Source organism: Zea mays, chromosome 2, assembly GCF_902167145.1.
Source record: "Zea mays cultivar B73 chromosome 2, Zm-B73-REFERENCE-NAM-5.0, whole genome shotgun sequence".
In the NCBI taxonomy this organism is placed as follows: Eukaryota; Viridiplantae; Streptophyta; class Magnoliopsida; order Poales; family Poaceae; genus Zea; species Zea mays.
This window is the reverse complement of record NC_050097.1, coordinates 227,294,439-227,315,597: the sequence shown is the minus strand read 5'-3', so window position 1 is coordinate 227,315,597 and position 21,159 is coordinate 227,294,439.

Below are 21,159 nucleotides of genomic sequence, written 5' to 3'. Positions count from 1 at the left end.
GGCGGGTTCGCCGGGGGCGGCCGAGCCGGGCACGAGACGGGGCGGGCTCGCCGGGGCGCCGGGCGGACGGAGCGGGGTCGGGCTCGCCGGGGCCGGACGGGGTCGGGGCGGGGGCGGCCGGACGCGGGGTCGGGGCGGGTGCGGCTCGCCGAGGCGGGGTCGGGGCGGGGGCTCGCCGGGGGGGGGGGGGGGGGGCCGAGGCGGCTCGCCGGAGCCGGACGGGGTCGGGGCGGGGGCGGCCGGACGCGGGGTCGGGGCGGGGGCGGCTCGCCGAGGCGGGGTCGGGGCGGGGGCTCGCCGGGGGGCCGAGGCGGCTCGCCGGAGCCGGACGGAATCGGGGCGGGGGCGGCCGGACACGGGGTCGGGGCGGGGGCGGCTCGCCGGGGCGGGGCCGGGTGCGGCGGCGCCGGCCGAGGACGGCGCGGGAGCGGCCGGGGCGAGGCTGGACGCGGGACGCCGGGGCGGGTTCGGCCGAACCGGGTGGCCGGGCGGGCGAGGGAGGAGGGAGAAGGGGGAAGGAGAGGGGAGGAGGGGGGGCCTCACCGCGGCAGGGGGGGCGCGGCGGCGCTAGGGCAGGGGAGCGGCGGCGGCAGCGCTAGGGCAGGGGGAGGGCGGCGGCGGCGCTAGGGCAGGGGAGAGGGAGTTGGGGAAAGGGAGGGGTATGACAAGCGGGGCCCGCGGGGGAGAGGAGAGAGATTTGGGGGGGAGGGGGAGGGAGGGGCGGCTGGGCCGGCCATGGGCCCAAAGTGAGGGCGCGGGGGGGGGGGGGGGGGGGCGAGGTGGGCCGCGGCCAAGTCGGCCCACGACGCGAGGGGGGGGAGGGGGAGAGCCGGCTGGGCCGACCGGCCAGCTGGGCCGCTCGCGCCAAGGGGGGGCGGCTGGGCCAAAAGGGGAGGAGAGGGAGGAGAGAGAAAAGAAAAGATTTTCCTTTTTTATATCTATTTTCTATATGGATGCTTTCATACTTTCAAACAACCAAAAAAATGCATGGTTCGACATGATGCAGCAAATCAAAGAAATTAACCCTAGGGTTTACTATTATCACGTAACTTAAAGTTTTGAAGACGGTTGAGGTTTTAGCGAAAAGAAAAGGGGAAAGAGAGGTAACACCCGAATTTGGAGAGTGATATATAGAAAGAAGAAAAAAATCCAACTCGAAATTCGGGGCGTTACAATGTGTCTGTCTTTAGAAGAAGTGATGGTTCATTAGCTTTTAAGGGTGTACTAGACGGCAAACTTTATTTAGTTGATTTTGCAAAAGAGGAGGCCGGTCTAGATGCATGCTTAATTGCTAAGACTAGCATGGGCTGGCTGTGGCATCGTCGTTTAGCACATGTGGGGATGAAGAAACTTCACAAACTTCTAAAGGGAGAACATGTGTTAGGTCTAACAAATGTGACTTTCGAAAAAGATAGACCTTGTGCAGCTTGTCAAGCAGGTAAACAAGTGGGAAATGCTCATCACAGCAAGAACGTGATGACCACATCAAGACCCCTGGAGCTGCTGCATATGGACCTCTTCGGACCCGTCGCCTACCTTAGCATCGGGGGAAGTAAGTATGGTTTAGTAATTGTTGATGATTTTCCCGCTTCACTTGGGTATTCTTCTTGCAGGATAAATCTGAAACCCAAGGGACCCTCAAGCGCTTCCTAAGGAGAGCTCAAAATGAATTTGAGCTCAAGGTGAAGAAGATAAGGAGCGACAACGGGTCCGAGTTCAAGAACCTTCAAGTGGAGGAGTACCTTGAGGACGAAGGAATCAAGCACGAGTTCTCCTCTCCCTACACACCACAGCAAAACGGTGTGGTAGAGAGGAAGAACAGGACGCTCATCGACATCGCGAGGACAATGCTTGGAGAGTTCAAGACGCCCGAGCAGTTTTGGTCGGAAGCCGTGAACACGGCTTGCCACGCCATAAACCGGGTCTACCTTCATCGCCTCCTCAAGAAGACTTCGTATGAGCTTCTAACCGGTAACAAACCCAATGTTTCATACTTTCGTGTATTTGGGAGTAAATGCTACATTCTAGTGAAGAAAGGTAGGAATTCTAAATTTGCTCCCAAAGCTGTAGAAGGGTTTTTGTTAGGTTATGACTCAAATACAAAGGCATATAGGGTCTTCAACAAATCATCGGGTTTGGTTGAAGTCTCTAGCGATGTTGTATTTGATGAGACTAATGGCTCTCCAAGAGAGCAAGTTGTTGATCTTGATGATGTAGATGAAGAAGACGTTCCAACGACCGCAATATGCACCATGGCAATTGGAGATGTGCGGCCACAGGAACAAAAGGAGCAAGATCAACCTTCTTCCTCAATAATGGTGCAACCCCCAACTCAAGACGATGAACAGGTTCATCAAGAAGAGGCGCGTGATCAAGGGGGAGCACAAGACGATCATGTTATGGAGGAAGAATCACAACATGCCTCTCCAACTCTAGTTCGAGCGAGGATTCAAAGGAATCATCCCGTCGACCAGATATTGGGTGATATTAGCAAGGGAGTAACTACTCGCTCTAGATTAGTTAATTTTTGTGAGCATTACTCCTTTGTCTCTTCTATTGAGCCTTTCAGGGTAGAAGAGGCCTTGCTAGATCCGAACTGGGTGTTGGCCATGCAGGAAGAGCTCAACAATTTCAAGAGAAATGAAGTTTGGACACTGGTGCCACGTCCCAAGCAAAACGTTGTGGGAACCAAGTGGGTGTTCCGTAACAAACAGAACGAGCACGGGGTGGTGACAAGGAACAAGGCACGACTTGTGGCAAAAGGTTATGCCCAAGTCGCAGGTTTGGACTTTGAGGAGACTTTTGCTCCTGTGGCTAGGCTAGAGTCAATTCGCATATTGTTAGCCTATGCCGCTCACCATTCATTCAGGTTGTTCCAAATGGATGTGAAGAGCGCCTTCCTCAACGGGCCAATCAAGGAGGAGGTGTACGTAGAGCAACCCCCTGGCTTTGAGGATGAATGGTACCCCGACCACGTGTGTAAGCTCTCTAAGGCGCTCTATGGACTTAAGCAAGCCCTAAGAGCATGGTATGAATGCCTTAGAGACTTTTTAATTGCTAATGCTTTCAAGGTTGGGAAAGCCGATCCAACTTTATTCACTAAGACTTGTGATGGTGACTTATTCGTGTGCCAAATTTATGTCGATGACATAATATTTGGTTCTACTAACCAAAAGTCTTGTGAAGAGTTTAGCAGGGTGATGACTCAAAAGTTTGAAATGTCGATGATGGGCGAGTTGAACTACTTCCTTGGGTTCCAAGTGCAGCAACTCAAGGACGACACCTTCATCTCCCAAACAAAGTACACACAAGACTTGATCAAGCGGTTTGGGATGAAGGACGCCAAGCCCGCAAAGACTCCAATGGGAACTGACGGACACGTCGACCTCAACAAAGGAGGTAAGTCGGTTGATCAAAAAGCATACCGATCTATGATAGGTTCCTTGCTTTACTTATGTGTCGAATAGACCGGTATGCTTTTTGATCAACGGACTTACCTCCTTTGTTGAGGTCGGTGTGTCCGTCAGTTCCCATTGGAGTCTTTGCGGGCTTGGCGTCCTTCATCCCAAACCTCTTGAGCAAGTCTTGTGTATACTTCATTTGTGAGATGAAGGTGCCATCTTTGAGTTGCTTCACTTGAAACCCAAGGAAGTAGTTCAACTCACCCATCATCGACATCTCAAACTTTTGAGTCACCACCCTGCTAAACTCTTCACAAGACTTTTGGTTAGTAGAACCAAATATTATGTCATCGACATAAATTTGGCACACAAATAAGTCACCATCACATGTCTTAGTGAAAAGAGTTGGATCGGCTTTCCCAACCTTGAAAGCATTAGCAATTAAAAAGTCTCTAAGGCATTCATACCATGCTCTTGGGGCTTGCTTAAGTCCATAGAGCGCCTTAGAGAGCTTACACACATGGTCGGGGTACCGTTCATCCTCAAAGCCAGGGGGTTGCTCCACGTACACCTCCTCCTTGATTGACCCGTTGAGGAAAGCGCTCTTCACGTCCATTTGGAACAACCTGAAAGAATGGTGAGCGGCATAGGCTAACAATATGCGAATTGACTCTAGCCTAGCCACAGGAGCAAAAGTCTCCTCAAAGTCCAAACCTGCGACTTGGGCATAACCTTTTGCCACAAGTCTAGCCTTATTCCTTGTCACCACTCCGTGCTCGTCTTGTTTGTTGCAGAACACCCACTTGGTTCCCACAACGTTTTGCTTGGTACGAGACACCAGTGTCCAAACTTCATTTCGCTTGAAGTTGTTGAGCTCTTCCTGCATGGCCAACACCCAGTCCGGATCTAGCAAGGCCTCTTCTACCCTGAAAGGCTCAATAGAAGAGACAAAAGAGTAATGCTCACAAAAATTAGCTAATCGAGAGCGAGTAGTTACTCCCTTGCTAATATCACCCAATATCTGGTCGACGGGATGATTCCTTTGAATCGTCGCTCGAACTTGAGTTGGAGGGGCTTGAGGTGCTTCTTCCTCCATAACATGATCATTTTGTGCTCCCCGTTGATCACACGCCTCTTCTTGATGAACTTGTTCATCGTCTTGAGTTGGGGGTTGCACCATTATTGAGGAAGAAGGTTGATCTTGCTCCTTTTGTTCCTGTGGTCGTACATCGCCAATCGCCATGGTGCGTATGGCGGCCGTTGGAACATCTTCTTCATCTACATCATCAAGATCAATAACTTGCTCTCTTGGAGAGCCATTAGTCTCATCAAATACAACGTCGCTAGAGACTTCAACCAAACCCGATGATTTGTTGAAGACTCTATACGCCTTTGTATTTGAGTCATAACCTAACAAAAACCCTTCTACAGCTTTGGGAGCAAATTTAGAATTTCTACCTTTCTTCACCAGAATGTAGCATTTACTCCCAAAAACTCAAAAATACGAAACGTTGGGTTTGTTACCGGTTAGAAGCTCGTATGATGTCTTCTTGAGGAGGCGATGAAGGTAGACCCGGTTTATGGCGTGGCAAGCCGTGTTCACAGCTTCCGACCAAAACCGCTCGGGCGTCTTGAATTCTCCAAGCATCGTCCTCGCCTTGTCTATAAGAGTCCTGTTCTTCCTCTCTACCACACCATTTTGCTGTGGTGTGTAGGGAGCGGAGAACTCGTGCTTGATTTCTTCCTCCTCAAGGTATTCCTCCACTTGAAGGTTCTTGAACTCAGACCCGTTGTCGCTCCTTATCTTCTTCACCTTGAGCTCAAACTCATTTTGAGCTCTCCTTAGGAAGCGCTTGAGGATCCCTTGGGTTTCAGATTTATCCTGCAAAAAGAATACCCAAGTGAAGCGGGAAAAATCATCAACAATTACTAAACCATACTTACTTCCCCCGATGCTGAGGTAGGCGACTGGTCCGAAGAGGTCCATATGCAGCAGCTCCAGGGGTCTTGAAGTAGTCATCACGTTCTTGATATGATGAGAGCTTTCCACCTGTTTACCTGCTTGACAAGCTGCACAAGGTCTATCTTTTTCGAAGGTTACATTTGTTAGACCTATCACATGTTCTCCCTTTAGAAGTTTGTGAAGGTTCTTCATCCCCAGATGAGCTAAGCGGCGATGCCACAGCCAGCCCATGCTAGTCTTAGCCATTAAGCATGCATCTAGACCGGCCTCCTCTTTTGCAAAATCAACTAAATAAAGTTTGTCGTCTAGTATACCCTTAGAAGCTAATGAACCATCACTTCTTCTAAAGACAGACACATCTACATTTGTGAATAAGCAATTATAACCCATATTACATAATTGACTAACAGACAACAAATTATACCTGAGCAATTCAACTAAAAACACATTAGAGATAGAATGCTCGGATGAAATAGCAATCTTTCCTAACCCTTTAACCTTGCCTTGATTCCTGTCACCGAATATGATTGAGTTTTGGGAGTCTTTGTTCTTGACGTAGGAAGAGAACATCTTCTTCTCCCCCGTCATGTGGTTTGTGCATCCGCTGTCGATAATCCAGCTTGAGCCCCCAGATGCATAAACCTGCAAGGCAATTTAGGCTTGGGTCTTAGGTACCCAACTCTTGTTGGGTCCTACAAGGTTAGTAACAATGGTCTTAGGGACCCAAATGCAAGCTTTATCTCCCTTTCATTTTGCCCCTAATTTCCTAGCAATCACCTTCTTATCCTTTCTACAAATTGCAAAGGAAGCATTGCAAGTATGATAAATTGTAGAAGATTCATTAACTATTTTCCTAGGAACATGAATAACATTTCTTCTAGGCATAACACTTTTCTTAGCCAAATTTCTATCATGCATAATGGAAGAACTTGAAGCAAACATGGCATTTGAATCATAAGCATTACAACTCCTATCATAATGAATATTTCTAGAATATCTCTTATCACGATAAATGAAAGCATGATTCTTTTGACTATTGTTAGTCATAGGAGCCTTCCCTTTCTCCTTTGCGGGAATGGGAGCCTTATGACTCGTTAAGTTCTTGGCTTCTCTCTTAAAGCCAAGCCCATCCTTAATTGAGGGGTGTCTACCAATGGTGTAGGCATCCCTTGTAAATTTTAGTTTATCAAATTCATTTTTGCTAGTCTTAAGTTGGGCATTAAGACTAGCCACTTCATCATTTAACTTTGCAATAGAAACTAGGTGTTTACTACAAGCATCAACATTAAAATCTTTACACCTATTGCAAATCACAACATGTTCTACACAAGAGTTAGATCTATTTGCTACTTCTAGTTTAGCGTTTAACTCATTATTAACACTTTTTAAACTAGAAATGGTCTCATGGCAAGTAGATAGTTCACAAGAAAGCATTTCATAACTTTTAACTTCTAAAGCAAGAGATTTTTGTGCCTCTACAAATTTATCATGTTCTTCATACAAAAGATCCTCTTGCTTTTCTAACAATCTATTCTTATCATTCAAAGCATCAATCAATTCATTGATCTTATCGATTTTAGTTCTTTCTAAGCCCTTGAACAAACTAGCGTAGTCTATTTCATCATCGCTAGATTCATCATCACTAGAAGAAGCATAAGTAGACTTTTGAGTGTTTACCTTCTTCTCCTTTGCCATGAGGCAGGTGTGATGCTCGTTGGGAAAGAGGGACGATTTGTTGAAGGCTGAGGCGGCGAGTCCTTCGTTGTCGGAGTCGGACGACGAACAATCCGAGTCCCACTCCTTGCCAAGGTGTGCCTCGCCCTTAGCCTTCTTGTAAGCCTTCTTCTTTTCCCTTTTCTTCTCTTGTTCCGGGTCACTATCATTATCGGGACAATTAGCGATAAAATGACCAATCTTACCACACTTGAAGCAGGAGCGCTTTCCCTTCGTCTTGCTTTTGTTGGGATGCTCCTTGCGACCTTTGAGTGTCGTCTTGAATCGCTTGACGATGAGGGCCATTTCTTCCTCATTGAGCCCCGCCGCCTCAACTTGTACCACCTTGCTAGGTAGCGCCTCCTTGCTATTTGTTGCCTTGAGAGCAATGGCTTGAGGCTCATGAATTGGACCATTCAACGCCTCATCGACGTATCTTGCCTCCTTGATCATCATCCGCCCGCTTACGAACTTTCCAAGTATTTCTTCAGGCGACATCTTGGTGTACCTGGGATTCTCACGAATATTGTTTACCAGATGTGGACCAAGGACAGTGAAAGACCTTAGCATTAGGCGGACGACGTCGTGGTCCGTCCATCGTGTGCTTCCATAGCTCCTTATTTTGTTGACGAGGGTCTTGAGCCGGTTGTACGTTTGGGTTGGCTCCTCTCCCCTGATCATTGCGAATCTCCCAAGTTCGCCCTCCACCAACTCCATCTTGGTGAGCATGGTGACGTCATTTCCCTCATGAGAGATCCTGAGGGTGTCCCAAATCTGCTTGGTGTTATCCAAGCCGCTCACCTTATGGTATTCATCCCTGCACAATGAGGCTAACAACACAGTAGTAGCTTGTGCATTTTTATGAATTTGTTCATTAATAAACAAGGGACTATCCGTGCTATCAAATCGCATTCCATTTTCTACTATCTCCCATATACTTGGATGGAGAGAGAACAGGTGACTACGCATTTTGTGACTCCAAAATCCGTAGTCCTCTCCATCAAAGTGTGGAGGTTTGCCAAGAGGAATGGAAAGCAAATGAGCATTTGAACTATGCGGAATACGAGAGTAATCAAAAGAAAAGTTCGAGTTAACCGTCTTCTTTTTCTCGTAGTCATTGTCGTCGTTGTCCTTTTGGGAAGAAGAGGACTCGTCGCTGTTGTCGTAGTAGACGATCTTCTTAATGTGCCTCTTTTTCTTCCCGTCCTTCTTATGACTTGAGCCAGAGTCAGTGGGCTTGTCGTCTTTCGGCTTGTTGATGAAGGACTCCTTCTCCTTGTCGTTGATCACCATCCCCTTTCCCTTAGGATCCATCCCTTCGGGCAATTAGTCCCTTTCTTGAAGAGAACGCCTTTGATACCAATTGAGAGCACCTAGAGGGGGGGTGAATAGGTGATCCTGTAAAAACTTGAAACTTAATGCCACAAAACTTGATTAGGAGTTAGCACAATAAAGCCAAGTGGCTAGAGAGGAGTTCTTGCAAAACACAATAACCACAAGAAGATCAACACAGATAGGCACAATGGTTTATCCCGTGGTTCGGCCAAGTCCAACCCTTGCCTACTCCACGTTGTGGCGTCCCAACGGACGAGGGTTGCACTCAACCCCTCTCAAGCGGTCCAAAGACCCACTTGAATACCATAGTGTTTTGCTTTGTTTCACTATATCCCGCTTGCGAGGAATCTCCACAACTTGGAGCCTCTCGCCCTTACAATTTGATGTTCACTAAGAAGCAAGGAAGTAAGGATGGGATGAGCAACGCACACAAGACACAAAATCAGAGCACAAACACGCACACAAGTCACAACTCGAGCTCACAACACAACCCGAAGAGTTCTCTACTCAAATGGAGCTCTAGTTGCTATCACAAAGAATCAAATGCGTGGAATTGGAGTCTTGGTGCTTAGGAATGCTTAGAGAATGCTTGGTGTAATCCTCCATGCGCCTAGGGGTCCCTTTTATAGCCCCAAGGCAGCTAGGAGCCGTTGAGAGCATTCCAGGAAGGTATTTCTTGCCTTCTGTCGACTGGCGCACCGGACAGTCCGGTGCACCACCGGACACTGTCTGGTGCAGATTTCTTTCCTATTTTGGCGCAGCCGACCGTTGGCGATTTGGAGCCGTTGGCGCACCGGACACTGTCCGGTGCACACCGGACAGTCCGGTGCCCCCTTCAGACCGTTGGCCCGGCCACGCGTCACGCGCGGATTGCGCGGCCGACCGTTGGCTCACCGGACAGTCCGGTGAATTTTAGTCGTACGCCGCCGACGAAATCCCGAGAGCGGCCTTTTCACCAGAGCCAGCCTGGCGCACCGGACACTGTCTGGTGCACCACCGGACAGTCCGGTGCTCCCAGACTGAACTGTCTTTGGCTGAACAAAAGCCATCTCTTTTCCAAATTGATTCCTCCTATTTCCAGCACTTAGACACAATACATTAGTCCTTAAAACAAAGTACTAAGTCTTAGAAACATACCTTTATGTTGATTTTCACTTTGTCCATCATTTGGCATAGATTAACACATGACCACTTGTGTTGGCACTCAATCACCAAAATACTTAGAAATGGCCCAAGGGCACATTTCCCTTTCACCAGCCAGTCCTTCAGCTTTGAATCATTCTCTAGAATATATTATTCGGGTTACGGTGAGAGAGCAACTGCGTAAAAAGCATTTGCATCAAGCAAGTACAAACAACTACTTGAAGCCTTAATGAGTAAGTAAACAAAATACCTTCGAGTTCTTTCAACCTTAAAGCTTCTTTTGTTTCTATAGCCATTTTTGTAGCTCTATGAATATGCAGGACATGCACAATGTGTGAATATTAAGGTGCCATTTGGTTCACAAAATGTAACATAAATGGTAATGATAATGATTCACACTCCAATACCGGCGGTAACAAGTTTGAATAAGACGATATCCATTTATAGTGTGGTATCTGATTTTGGTTAAACTTAAACAAACATGATTTAACATTATCAGTTACCCATTACGTTACCAATATGTGAACCAAACGACACCTAAACTTCGTAAATCGATGGTAAAGTGTGAATGTTATAAAAAGGAACATTTCCCACATTTTCTCTAGCAGCTTCATCATCTAGCTTTTCCCCCGCCAAAGACATGCATCTGTATAGATTTTCCTCCCAAATTATATAGCTTAGGCTAAAGGGTATTTGATATTTTCAATAGAGAATTAAAACTCTAGCTGGATAACAGCTTTTATATGTTCGCACCCAGCCTTCTCTAGGATCAAAGCTACCCCTCGAGCCCCTACACTTGTGCAATAGTCACTGTGGGTAGATAGGACTTCATCAAAAGCCTCAACTTCCCCTTCAATCCACTTCACTACCCCGGACGGATCACCTCGCACAAATTCATTTTCACTAGAAAAGGCCCATATGAGAACGAAGTTGTTTTTTAATTTTTAATAGCACTGGGCAGCAGTAGAAGAGCATTCCTCTTTAGTTTGCCGAAGCTCGTTGATAATTTTTTGCAAGAGGTTTCGCTCATCTTCGGCAATCTCACTCTTGCAATTCAAAATTGTACTTTGTCTCTTCAAGCTTATCCTTCAATAGAGCCATTTCAACTTTGTGCTCTTTGGCTTGCTCCTTTATTTGTGCCTCGAGCTGGTCCTTCGGCATAGCAGATAGCCCACACTCCAGTTTAGGATAGCCCATTTTATCCATCATCTCGTGGCACACTTCAAGTTCTCTAGTGTCTAGGAGACAGTAGAGATACTCATCCTTGTCATTTCCTCGGTACACTAGTGACCCCGATGGGTATTTTATATCTTCAGCAAAATCATGCACCTCGGCAATTTGCTCGGCGGTCAGATGCCCTCCGGAAGCATGACAAATGATGTATTCGTGTGGCCCAGCTGGTTCCTCTTCAACTACTACAGTTGTTTCCCCTTCACAATCTTTAGCCTTCTTAGCCTCCTCTCTTGATTTTTTCTTGAATGCATCTTAAATGTTGTAGGACCTCGAAGTAGCATATTTTTTTGGAGCAGCATCGCTCTTCGGCACATCATCTGTTTTCTTCGTCAGATCATTTTTTCGGTTAGATCTTTGGGCACGATATCTTTTGACGGAGAAGGTAGAGTAACCTTTGTATTAATGGGCCCTTCTTTGTGGGTTTAAGGATGACCTTCAAAATGTTAGTCATCCTCTTCCCTTTCTAAGGCATTCCTTCAGTGGCTATTTTCAACTTCGACTCAACCTTGGCTTCGGCTCATGCTGTAGGCTGGCTATGGAGACTTTGTCATGGATAAGCAGTTCCACCACCTCTTCATCCCCCTGCATCAAAACCAAAATTAACACTAAACCCTTCAAAATAGACTCAATTTTTATGAAATCAAAACATTTACCTTCATTGAACCAGAAGAGCCAATCTTTGGCTCAATATTAGACGTTTCTTGGGCGACGACTTCTTCAATAGGAGTAGTTGCTACAGACAACATTGGCTCAACAACAGGCGCGCTCTCTTCATAATAAGATTTTGGTCGCTTTGTCGAATTTTCACTCTTTACTGCTTTGGAGCACATGCTGATGATTTCAAAGCACCTTTACTTTTCTTCCCCTTGCCTTGTATCGGGAAGGAATACTTTGGGTAAAAGAAGCGAGTAGCTTCAAAAACCTGATTTAGTCTTCTTTTGCCTTGGGCTCCAAAAGAAACCATTAAGGCTTCATCTTCCTTCTTCGTATAATTACCCAAAATTTCATTGCATGTTTACTCGATGGCCTCCAACCAGTCATCATCTAGCTCACCAAATTGATTTCTGTATTGGTATGTATATTTTAGATTCATTAAACCACCCTTCTCCGCCCCTTGCTTAGACGAGCTACCTTCTTCCCCCTTCGGCCATTCCCACTAATTTACAAGTGGCCACACCTAAGGATAGGTGTTCCTAGACTAGATCCCTTGTGCCGATATAGCTGCACACGACATTGAAAGCCACCAAACAAGATTGAGCTTTGTAAGTCATGACACTCGTTGGCCTTTTTATACCGAAGCAAGACACCACATGCCTTTGAATGATTCCCCTAATGTCTTCTCTCTTTTCCAAATCATTCTTCACGTAAAACCATTCCTTCAACCAAGCTTTTGGTTGTTGATCAACAAACAAACGGGTCTTGGCCGGTCAAATGGTATTGTTGTTGCCGATGAAGCTTTCTGGAGGGAAAACACAAATGTACTTGTGGAGCCTGCCTTCTGTTTGTGTTTTTTATGACACACAAAGGTACTAATAATTCTAAATTTTGCTAGAATCACTAGGAATGGAAGAAGTTACAATATGGACCACCTAAAATCTTGATCAACTTCAACAAATGTATGAGCACACTGCTATTGATGGTTCATCTTCTTGTATTATTGGAGAGCATATGATTGAAGGTGATGACTTGGATGAGGATACTACGAGTCCAGCTAGTGGAGCAAGAAAGAAGCGGGTATGCAACAAGTCCATTAAAGAGAGGACAAAGCCCTATGTTGAAGATTGTGAGGGGAATGTGGGGAACTTTGCAGTCTAATAGTGCTACTGCAAAAAGGGTTCTAGAGGAAGAATTAAGGACAGAGTCAATCAAGAAGGTGATGAATCTGGTTAAGGAATGTGGTGAAGTGTTGAGCATTACATGGCTACAAAATTGTTCGTGAAAGCTGAAAACCGAGATATGATCGAGATATGTTCTTTACTTTTGAATCAAATGAAGTAGATTGTCTTGGTTATATAGAAATTGTAAGGACTATGGGTTGTATTGAGTTGGTAGTTGTCATGAGTGTGTCACAAACCTTTTATGTACTGTTGTGTAAACCTTTTATGTACTGCTTCATGAACCTTTTATGTACTAGTTGCATGAACCTTCTATATGTGTCTGTTGTCATAAACCTTTTATGTACTACTGCCATGAACTTTTTGTGTACTACTGTCATGAACCTTTTATGAATCTTCTATGTGTTCCAAATCATATGTATGTGCCTTGAATGAGTAAGTTTGACGATCCCTTATTATTGTCTATGTAGATTGATTTTTTCCCAAATGATGAGGATGAGACATCTCTACTACTTCTTAAGTTTGTATTGTAGGTGTCCACTTCTCAACGGTTCTGCCATCGCGTTGCGCTGCGCTGCCGCCCCCTGTCTCATCGATCCGCGGCTGCCGCTCCACCGCTGATGACGGGTCCCTCTCCCACCGCCCTCGCCCTGGCCCTCTCCCTCTCCCCTGATAATCTCACCCGCGCCCGCCCCATCCAAGCTCGGATCCATTGCTCGCTCTGGTCTTCCTCGCCACTACGCCGTCATAATTACCGGCGCCCTGCACGCTCTTGCCTTCTTCGCCACCACTCCGACGCGCACCCTCCTCGCCACCAGACCATCCAAATTTCCGGCGCCGACTGCGCGCTCTTGCCTTCCTTGCCACCACTCGGACGCGCCTAACCTCGCCCTATTCCCGGCTCGCCCAACATCAACACGAGCCGCGCTCGCCATCCGCGCTCCAAATGCTGCTCCGCCCTTCCCCTGACGCGTCACCTACCTCCTCCTCCCCTGCGTGCTTCTCACCACCACTGGCCTCGTCGTCCTCGCCTTCCCCTACGACCTCCCGCGCGGCACCAACATCTACGGTAGAGCCAAGACAGGCAAGAGCTCCCACGAGGCCGACAGTGGTGGTGAAGCTCTTGGAGTTTGCAGCTACCTCGACGCCTAGATCCCACGTTTCACGAGGCCACCGGTGGTGGAGAAGCACCTTGGGCGAAGAGTTCGACAAGGTACGCCCCGATCCCCCCGCCCCCGTTCCCCGTGGCTTTGGTCGTGCCCCGTCCTCCCAGACACCGTGGGCCGCCGCGCCACCTGGCTCATGATACTCCCCACCCCCCGTGCCCAGCGCTGCTGTCTATCAACGCGTGATGCTGAGCGGTGAGTTCCTGGAAAGGATAGAGGATAGGAGAGTCCGGGAACGAGGCACGCGTCGCGACGCGGGAGGCACACCACACCGCTACGCGCTGGCCATGCCCGTGCCGGCGCCGGTCGGCCATGTCCCCGAGTAGGACGTGGAGGGGAGGACAGATAACAGTGGGGAGGTTCAAGAACAGATGCTTGTACAGACCTACAGATGTTCTGCACTTGAACAGACATACCTTTTCGAGCAGATGAACAACAGTGGGATTACTGAATTAGGGGAAAGCGAGAAGGTCTTGTTGGGCACGGATGCCTCGCCCAATGGGACGTCGTTGTCGATTGTGGTGGTGGTCACGGCGAAGTCGTTGTAGACGTAGGCGAGAAGATGTACTACCAGCCACCGCCATCCCAAAGCCAACGAGGTTCACTCACTGGTGCTAATCCATACAATATGCCTTTACCAGACATCCAACTACAATGTGTTATTGACTAAGAAATGATATTTTTAACATGGATTTTTTGGTCGCTGGCGAATGAGTTGTGAGGCTCTTCAATGCGGTAATCACACCAATCTTATATCATTCTCTATAACTTTTAAACTTTGCATGCTACTTTCTTCATTGTAGTGAGTTGATCTATGTTTACTCCACCTATTCTTACTTCAGTAATGTTTTTATGTGTTTCATCGATTATATGAAAGTAGATACAGTAACATTCTAGGTCTTAGGACAGATAACCCTATGATCTCCATGTTTGTTCAACAGATACAATAGCAGACATTTTTATCATTGTCAGATCAATGTATTTTTCTGTTGCATTTGTTGGTTCTGAAAATTGTATAATTGCTCGACCTATTTTTGTCGTGGAAGGAAAACGAGCTAAACTAAAATGAGACAGGAAAATGCTCGAATAAATGGACTTGCAGCTTAGCTTGACACTATGTTGTACAACTGTAGTATCTGTTCATAACATCTGGTTACAAGACCTGAAAGCAGACGTTACCTATAGTTAGTGTGAAAGTTTTGATTTAATGGAGTTGTGTTTATATTGACTGTGATGGGTTTTATGTTTTCTACTGTTTGTACAATGGACATCAGTTCACTTGTTTTAGTCGCTTTCACATAGGCTTTTCAAAGACCTTGATACTGTATTCACATAACTCTCTAACTCATTGCTTACCTCCATTGAGTTTTGGCGCAGGTTGGCAGGTCTACTGCATTTTCAGATGTCAATGACTTCGTGGAAGTACATTTCCATTAACATCCTATTCACCACACCGCTTTGTACTTCTTCTATAAATTTCTACTTGACATCATTCTTTTATTGTAGAAAAAAACATGTGTTTTCTAGACATCTTCTATTCAAAAAATACTTAAGCTACCAGGTAACGATTCCTCCTTCCCTTCTTCTCAAGACTGCCCATGATCTGTGCATGTGCTTATTTGTGTGTGGGATTCTATAGGACAAAAGGGGTAGTTCGTGGAGTTCTCTATGGAGGTTTAGGTCGTGGGGTACATCCACAAGGGGTGAGTGTGATTTCTTCTCTGGATCCTTTTGTGTCCATCTCAGGTCAGGAAGAAGCATGGACATCAAGGACTTATGAAACGACTATTTAGGAGTGCTGCTAACTAGAGAGTTCTGTCTGAATTTTTCTGAAGCAGAAAAACTCAGGAAGGAGCTGAGGAAGGAGTGCCTGCAGAAGGGGACGGAACTAGGGCAGGCGGTGGCCGATGCCCTCTTCGCTCTACAACCCACCGAGGACCGCGACGGCCCTATCGTATACCTCCCACCGCCCACTGTCCGACTCCTGCGAGAGAAGCATGTGAGAACCTATCTCTTAAATATGATGTGCTATACAAGTATTCAGTCACATGGGATGGACTGCAGTTTGGCATGCTGCTATAAATCTGGTGCCTTCTCCCTATCGTTGTACAAGTATTCAGTCACATAATGAATTGTTTTGGCTGACCCTTACCTTCTCCATATCATTTCTATTTTGTTAACAATGTTAATACAGTAGATGTAAGTGAGTGTTGATAGGTGTTGGATGGAAAACGTTCTCTGCAAATAGAATTGTTTGTTTGAATCAATTAGACCTACTTGAGCAACCAAGTTATTGCTAAGGAGAACATTGGTTGTTTGATTCATATTGAGGTCATGTATCAAAATCACAATCAACTTAAAGTGAAACATGTCCCAAAAAAGAATAAACAAATCACATTACAATCCATAACTACTACAATAATTTTAGGTGCAATAGAATTGATAATGTGCAATGCAACTCAGTTGTGACAGTGGATAATAAATAAATAGGAAGATATTTTGGTGATGATAATCTTCCTTGTGAGGTGGCTTGTTGCTGGTGTAAACTAGGGATGGTTGCAGTCACCCCAGACGATGGAGGCAGCGGTACTGGAGTTGGACCAGTGGCGGCGTGCCCATGGCCACAATATATATGCTGCAAATAGAATGTCATAGATGTTTGCCTTGGTTTGGCAAAATTTAAATTACTGAGGTTGCAGTGTATTGCTGCTGAAGGAAGGGGCCAAATCATATTTGCAGCTGTTCTTTTGTCCAGTTCTTCTTTTAAAGTATCTTTTTATTTTATCCATATTGGTATGTTGTTACATTTGTCAGCATATTCATGGCTCTATTGTTGTGGCGGCTTCGACGGCTGTGGTGGCGGCTGTGGTTGTGGCGGGTTTGTTGATGGAGCTAGGGACGGTGATGGTCGCTGCTTTGACGCTGGTCCTGGACCACCGCTGCTCCCACCTCCAAGTGGTTTCTGGGACGGTGACGGTGATGGTCGCTACGTGAGTCCATTTCCTCTGCAATTTGCATCCCCTCTGTTCCTCGCTGCATTTTGTTTCTTGGGCTGCAAGCCAGGTGTTTGACAAAATGCCTTGCCGTATCTGTTATGGCATACTAGCTCAGTTCTTTTTTTTATTTGTCACGTTTTAGTTTAAAAAATATAGAGTTAGTATTATGTTGTTTGGTTCGTCCACTCTTATGGTTTGAGCTAGCCGAGTAGTTCCGCGTAATTTGATCCAATTGTACATTGCAACACTTGCGTGCAGCCTGGTTAGAACATCTCCTTGTTTTATGGGGCCTAATTTTAGACGCAGTGCAGAGTTTACCAATGAGATTTTCATTTTGCTCACTGGTTTCTAGCAGCCCCATCTATCTGGACTGCATTTCAGTTGTATATGTTCTATTTGTGATTCTACTTGTTTCTTGACAGACGGGTTAGCGTGGTACTCAGATTAGTAGTTGATGGTCGAGTTCCTATTTAGTAACTTATGCAGTGTAGAATCCACACATGCTGCAAAGCGTTACCTCAACTAAGAAAATTGAATATGGTGTTGTATTGTTAGATAAAGCATGGCATAAGTGACAGTGCATCACATTGTTCTTTGACTACATCACATTCAGCTTTTTCTTTTTTTGATCAAATTATTACAGCATTAAAATTATTTTCTAATATATGTCATTGCGAAGCTCTCTCAGTTACTCAAATTATTCCTTCCAGATGGATTCGCTGGAGAAACTGACTGCATTGCTTGATGCGTGTAGTGAGCTGGGTGTGGATACATGCCCAAGAACAATAGGTGACTTGGGAATCATACCATTGTTCTGTCCAGGTAATATTATGCACCATTCAAATTATCAACTAATTCTTTTAATTCAAAATAAGAAAATGGACCAAGCTCATGCCCAGTGCCATCAAGGTAGTACCAGTTACCCTAATTAACTGATAGCTCATCATAAGTGCATACACAGTCCTTTGGAATGCTTGGAACATGCTTGGACTTGTGCAAACTTTCTGAATCATGGTCATGGTGCTTCTAGAAATCAGACAAACCTTCAAGGACATAACTTATCTCAGCTCCAATTGAATGGAACGTGATGCATTTCCTCTTAAATCAGTGTTAAATACCACCTTATATATTTTATCTATTTCTACAAACTCAGTTAGTATTTATTCTCTCTATTCCATGACATAACTATTTTGGTCTGACCATTTAGCTTAACATTACCTGAAAAGGAATAATAAGACAATGATATTGTCTTCCTTTGTTAGCACTAGCCAAATTATATTTTTAATAATCAGATGAAGTTAGAGCTTAAACTATTTTGGTGTGAATTAGATGTACTCTACTTCAAAAACAAATTATTCATTTAGAAGTTAGTGGATCTAAAAAAGTCTCTTCCTTGATATTTTATGTGTAACTCTGCTTGTTAATTGTTGCACATACGTTTCTTCATTTTGCAATGGTCCTTTTGCATATGAGAATTTATTTATGTTCTCTTTTTGCAATAGGGAGTTTTACAGAAGCAGCATAAGTGGGACAATACCCCCTTGACTGGGGAACCTGACTAACCTGGTCAGTTAGTATTTATTCTCCTGTTCTGTGACATAACTATTTTGGTCTAGCCATTTAGCTCAATATTACCTAACATAAACACCTATTTATCTGGTTTGTTCAGTGTTCTGTAACAACCAACAGAACCACCTGAAACGAAATGATAAGACAAGACCCCAGTTGATGAAGCAAAGGAATTCTACCCGTTATTTGGCCTTGGGGCTACTATTGACCTTATCTTTTTCGGGCGTACATTGAAGTATTTTTTAAATTTGCGCAAGACATTGGGTCCTGGAATTGATGGCTGGGAAGTATCTTTGAAAGTAACGATGAGCATAGTGGTACTTCTTGGACTTGTCATAACTTCCATCTATTGGGGAGTGAACAAGTTTGTTTTAGCGGTCCTTCACTTCCAAAGTCTGATCGTAAGAAGAAAAAAAGTTAGTACCACTATATATCATGCTTTCCTTTTTCCCCTTACTCAAAGCAATCTGCTAACAGTTTATTCAACCAGGAAAACCCTAAACTTGCATGAAAGAGAGTCTGAAGGTTCTGCTCTCCACGAGATATGTGAGGGATATAGCTACCCTCGGTGCCCTCGATAACCCTGGTCTCATCCGCGTCTACTAACATATCTCGGCCGCCACCTGCCTCGAGATATGTGAGGGATCTAAGTGTCTACTAACATCAGATGCATTTGTTGATGTCTTGATAAGCTGTAGCAGGTTAATCTCTATATCTATGTCACAACATCATCAAAGATGTGATACTTAGTTATTTTTGGAAACCGTAGCAACACACATCAGTGTTACGATGATATTTTGCATATCATAGTGATATTTGTCGTTCCGTTTCTATATTTCGTACAAAATTTTTACTCCCGTCGCAACGCACGGGCATATACCTAGTATGTAATATGATGCTACCTTGTTTAATAAAAGAAGTCGTAGGGAACCTCAAGTCACTGGATATAATTGGGTAGTGATGACACTTAATGAACCTATAGAGTGCTTTAATATGTTTAGAATGAGTAAGCATGTATTTGAAAGCCTTCATGATGTGCTCGCATCAACATATGCATTGTAGTCAACATGTCAGATGAGTTCCATAGAAGCTTTAGCCATGTTTTTGTGGATCATTGGTACTCCTCAGTTAATTAGACAAGCTGTCAATCGTTTTGAGAGGTCAAAAGAGACGATTTGTAGAAAATTTGAGGAAGTGTTACATTGTGTTTATAAGATGTCTGCTGATATCATTAAACCAAAAGATCTAGAATTTTCTAATGTGCACCCAAGAGTACAAGCTTCCCAATTTTCACCGCATTTCTATAAATGTATTGGAGCTATAGATGGGACACATGTGCTTGTTGTCCCATCATCGAAGGTGCTGCAACATACATGGTGTCATGGGTATACAACTCAGAATGTATTGACCATATGTGACTTTGATATGAGGTTTACCTTTGTGGTCACTGGATGGCCAGGGTTAGTTCATGATATGAGAGTGTTTAATAATGCTCTGCGTAAATATGGCGACAAATTTTCCCATCCTCCTCCTGGTAAACATATATACTACAAAGTTATTTTATGGTCATGGCTTTTCTCATTTTCTAATGGTATAACTTTTTGTAGGAAAATTTTATCTTGTTGACTCGGGGTACCCTAACCGTGATAGTTACCTAGCTCCATACAAGGGAATTAAGTATCATGTACCAGAGTTTTGGCAGGGTCCTAGACCAAGTGGGAAGGAGTTATTCAATTTTTGTCACTCGTCTCTTCGCAACGTCATCGAGCGTTTGATTGGCGTGTTGAAGATGAAATGGAGGATCATGTTACAATTACCATCGTATCCAATAGTAAAGCAAACAAAAATTATACTTGCGTGCATGACTCTCCATAATTTCATTAGGGAAAACACTATGGTTGATGCAAATTTTGAAATGTGTGACTATGATGAGAACTATATACCAATTCAGAACAACAATTTATCTAAAGAAGATGGTGATGAAGAACATGACATGAACGCTTTTCGTGATAACATTGCAAATGTGTTGTTCATCATAGGAGGGATGCTATTTGTGTTTACAAAGTAGTTTATGAGACAAGTTTGTATGATTTTAATTTTTAGTGATTTTTTGTTGGCTGATTGACATTGAAAAAAGGGATATTTCAAACTGCTGCTACTAGGAATTCGAAAGAGCAAGATGCTATGTCAACAACGAAGTAATTGCTAACTATACTGCATTATGCCCCAAATGCAACAATTGCACTACGGCTACCACATAAAAACAAACCTGCGAAATGACTGCTGCTAGTTATTTCAAAGTGCTAGAGAACCCAAACCGCTAGGTTGACCCATTAGCTTTGATATCTAAACAACACCTAACTAATAGTTAGTAGCTAATAATTAGCCAACTATTTTTGCTAGCAACTTAGGTCCTATTTGGAACCCTAGAGCTAATAGTTAACCAATTAATATATTATTAGTTATGTTGAGCGAGCTAATGAATTAATTGTTAGTTGTGAGATAACTAACATATAACTGCAGTATTAATTGAGATTGTTTGTGAGATAGCTAACATATAACTGCAGTATTAATTGAGATTGTTTGGAACCCAATAACTAAGGGCATGTACACACAACTAAAACATAACATAATACAGTGGACATGTCTAAAATATGTGTTTTACTATATTCATTGTACCAATTAGAGCATTCAATAAATTAAATTGACCCGTCATCTAGTCCCCTATCTCAAACATAGAGCTAAGACACTGTGTTTTCGTCAAAATATATGTCTTGAGTTTTTTTACATCCTCCTTAGGCACAC